Source organism: Sceloporus undulatus, chromosome 9, assembly GCF_019175285.1.
Source record: "Sceloporus undulatus isolate JIND9_A2432 ecotype Alabama chromosome 9, SceUnd_v1.1, whole genome shotgun sequence".
NCBI lineage: Eukaryota > Metazoa > Chordata > Lepidosauria > Squamata > Phrynosomatidae > Sceloporus > Sceloporus undulatus.
In genome coordinates, this window is record NC_056530.1 from 19,981,266 (window position 1) to 19,985,596 (window position 4,331).

The window sequence follows — 4,331 nt, forward strand, 5'->3', positions numbered from 1 at the left end:
CAGTCCCACTTATTGTGCCCCTTGGCTCCCTCTTCTTCTTCTTCAGGTGCCATCTCCAAAGTGGCACAGACTCCAGGTCAATGCTAGCAAGGAAGGACACAGAGAGGCAGGCTGGCACAGGTGATGCGCGATGTATCTGGACAGGTGGGCATCTAGCTCAATGCTAGCAAGGAAGGGCACAGAGAGGCAGGCAGGCTGGCTGGCACAGGAGATAAGCAAGGTCTCTGGGCAGCTTGGCAGCAAGAAATGTGGTTCTGGGATGCAGTGTCCTTTTCTTCCTGGCTAGGAAGAACTTGGGAGACGTTTTCTTTTCTCCTTCTGAAGACCCTGAAGACACAGAGAAAGGAGAAAGTGAGCATAGCCGGCAACATGGGTGAGTCATTCATTCACAGGTTGACCTGTCATTCTCCTTTTCCAAGATGTGCCCTACATTTCTCTTCTTTTTATTCATGTTTATTGAAACATGAATATATGAACATGCATCGCATCTTTACATTTCCAATGCAATCCAATGAAATTATACCATTTTCAATGAAAGAGCAATGTAGGGTTTAAGGTTAATCCTAACAGGTCCAAAACACACTGCAGAAATAATCTGGTTCGAGCCCACTTTAACTGCCCTGGCTCATGCTAGGGAATCCTGGAAATTGTAGTTTGTTGTGGCACCAGAGCATATATATATATGCTTTTATTTTGTGATGCCCCACATTTTGCTCCAGTGTCCTACAGTTTTGCAGAGCCTTGTCCTCCTTTGAGGGTATGACATCTGGTCACCCTGTTCATTATTATTATTATTATTATTATTATTGCTTTTATTTTAAAATAATAATAATAATAATAATAATAATAATAATAATAATAATAATAATAATAATAATAATATGTCCCAAATGTTTCTCTAGTGTCCTACGTTTTGCAGGGCCTTGTCCTCACCTGTTGGTTGGTTGGTTGATTGATTGATTGATTCCTACTCAGGGCGACCACCAGATGTCCTCACCCCAAAGGAGGACAAAGCCCTGGAAAATGTAGGACATGCAAGAAATAAAAAATGTAGCAGATTATAACAAATAAAAGCTTTAAAAACATTCATAGAAATGTAGATTTCCATGCTGTCCTAGCCATGCTCCAAATGGAGGACGTTGGCCATTTGTTTCCTGGAAGGGAGGTTGAAATGTAAGACGCGTCCTGGAAAAGGAGGACGCCTGATCACCCTGTTCTTATTGGAAAAGAGTGAAAACATTTGGAAGAGCCCACTTTTGCAAAAGATCTGGGAATCTTTGGTTCCTCTTTTGCGTCATTCTCTTCAGTACTGGCGGACCTGGCGGGACGGCACGAACCATCGCCGGCTTTCTCACTATACAAGGTGAGTGACTGGGTACAGATACTGTATGTGTGAATGGCATATGTGTATGTGGTCTTTCTTCCCAATCCCAATGTTGTCTAGGGACGAAGAGGAGAGGCTGAAAGGGAGAACTGGGATAAGGGGAGTTGAATGGGGATTGGGATGGTCTTGGGATCAGCTGACAATATTGGCCAGGAGAGATATTGTATAGATTGTATAAATAACTATAATAATAATAATAATAATAATCATAATAATAATAATAATAATAAACACAATGTGGCAGGAGATGCCTGGATATCAGGGAGGTGGTTGTGGAGCAGACAAGACACACAGATAAACCAATGTGGAAACTGTAGCCTTGCTTTTGGCAGTATAATGCTCCCATCTAGTTGAAGAGATGGGAGATGGGATTCCTAAATTGGAATACTGGGATCACTGTGACTCTGAAATAATTTTTTGGCTTGATGGTGGTTTGGCTGGCTTGATCTTACATCTCCTCACCCTACCAGGAGCTGCTCTCTCCTCCTATAAGGTGAATCAAAACATATTCTGTTTCTACAAGGGAGTTGTATAGTTCACAAAATCACAGAATGGAAGAGACCCAAGGGCCTTCAGTCCAATCCTCTTCCATGCAGGAAGACACAACAAAAGCACTCCTGACAGATGGCCAGGTTCGGGCACCACACTTCAATGGAGGAGACTTCACAATACTGGGATAGTGTATCCCACTGTCAAGAGCTCTTATCATCAGGGAGTTCTTCCTAATGTTTAGGTGGGATCTCTTTTCCTGTACTTTGAGTAACATTTCCTCCTGTACTAGTCTGGAGCAGCAGAAAACAAGCTTGCTCCATCTTGAATTGGGTGCCCAGACCAGAAATAATAAAATAATAATAATAATAATAATAATAATAATAATAAAACAACTTTATTACGGCCATTGGCCAGCACAAGAACCAGAAAGTATTGGGGAGAGGGGGCAAATGAAGCCATTGCCCTCCAAATGAGAGATCTGCGCGATTTATGTTTCTTTATACTTCTGCTTCTAGCACTCAATGAAAATGACAATCATCTTCTATTTGCTGGGTTTATATACCTTTGCTATTTATCTTTCCCTTTCTTTGGATGCTGAAGATATTTCTATATGCTCAACTGAATCTTAAGTTACTGCAATGCTAGAAATTTGGGGACTGATAAAAATGTAAAGTATGTGTGTGGGGGGTGATGGTGGAAGTATTCTTGTTCGGGGAGGCAATTTTGTGACCAATGTGAAGTCAAAGCCTTTCACGGATGGCATCCATAGTTTTTTGTGGTTTTTTGGTGATGAGGCCGTGTTCTAGAAGGTTTATCCTGACGGTTTGCCAGCCACCGATGGCGACCATTTGTTTAGCTACAAGAAATGTTGTTTAGCTACGCATCTACTTAGCTACTCAGGAAGAACACAAAATTATATTTTTGGTGGGGTTTTTTGGGTAATGGAGTCGTGTTCTAGAGGAGTTTATTCCTGACATTCACAGCCGCAGATATGGCTGGTGAAATGTCAGGAAAAACTCTTCTAGAACATGGCCTCACAGCCTGAAAAACCCACAACAACCTTTAATTTTTGGACCCTTCCTGAGTAGCTAAACCCCAGCCAAGTTTCTCTCTCATGCTCTGACTTGCATCTGTGAAAGGAGAAGACGATCCAGGCATGGAAGCTAAGGATCATATTTACAGGCAGTGTCTGAGCAAGTCCATGATAGAGTGGGAGGCCAAAGTAGACATCGTGGCCTCCCAATGTGCTGGGCTGCATTTCCCACATCACAACACTTCTGGTCTATTGCTGTCCACTTGGGGACTTCTGGCTCTGTTAAGGACAGTATTTCATGCACAGGGGATTAATGCATTCATGTTCTTCTCTAGATGTTGTTATGCTCCAATTCTCAACAGTTCCTAACAGCATTGTTCTCAGAGAAGGATGGTGTCATTCTGAGCTTCCACTTGCAGGCCAGAGCCATCGGGAAGACTGTACATGCCCACCGTCCAAACTAGAGCTCTCAGTCAGGTTGCTGGCATAGGATTCTAGGGACGAAAGACCCTCCGCCATGTCCAAGCCAGCAGGAAGAACCCCCTCCCTTTTTATAATCATATTTTGATTATGAGATGTTGCTTGCTTTCTGGGGAAAGAACAGATGGGCAACCAGTTGCTGAGTGGGAACATGGGGGATAGACATGTACGCATATGTTTAAAATCTCCCCTCCGTCATTCCACATGGAAACTCTTTCGGGCCTGCCACCGAAGCAACCTCCCATTAGACAAAATGGGGAAACTGCCTCAGGCCACCTACTGTGGGTAAATGCACTTGCACTGGCCCAGATGCTTAGATGACAGGTTGGGCGTAGACAAGGCTAGGATGGAAGAGGAAACAGAAGAAGCTAGGACGGGGGGAAAAAAGAAGCCATGCAAGGGAGCAGAGGAGGAAACACACAGACACTGGAGGAGTTTGATAGGTAAAATCTGCAAGTCAGCTGAATGAATTCCTCTCAATTGCATGAGTTCCTGCTTATCCACTAGGAGGCAAACAGGATTTAAACAAGAGTTAACTAGAGAAACCAGGAAATGCCGATGTTTATCACACAGCCATGTCCTGGTTTCTCTAGTTTAACTCTCATTTAAATCCGGTTTGCCCCTAGCATGTTAAAGCAGATAGTATGAGTGTTATCAAAAGCTTCCAGCATTTGCTGCTTTGACCAAATCCTGGATTGGAAAAAAGAAGGTCTAATTTCCTCCTTTACTCTTCCCTAGGTAGGTCCGGACATGAAGCGAGAAGCCTTGAAACACAGGAGCCCCCCCTTCTTCACCTGCTCTCTTCACGCTTTTTGCCAAACCCATTGTACGCTTCTGCATCAGTCTCAAAGGTGGCTTGTTGCTTGGTCCATCTAGCCTAATCAGAAAGGACAGTGTTAGTTTGATAAACACAAGGCCTGTTACAGACGCAAAATAAAGCTA

The 4,331-nt window shown here is 43.4% G+C and overlaps 1 protein-coding gene across 1 annotated transcript in view; it reads left to right on the forward strand.

The window, feature by feature from the left end:
- The first annotated feature begins 1,324 nt into the window (after positions 1-1,324).
- The window catches only part of LOC121915804 (C5a anaphylatoxin chemotactic receptor 1-like), a 7,893-nt gene continuing 4,886 nt past the window's right edge, over positions 1,325-4,331 (forward strand). The window contains exon 1 of the mRNA XM_042440336.1: positions 1,325-1,363. The gene's annotated coding sequence lies outside the window, so the exon portion shown is untranslated. The remainder of the gene's footprint in view (positions 1,364-4,331) is intronic.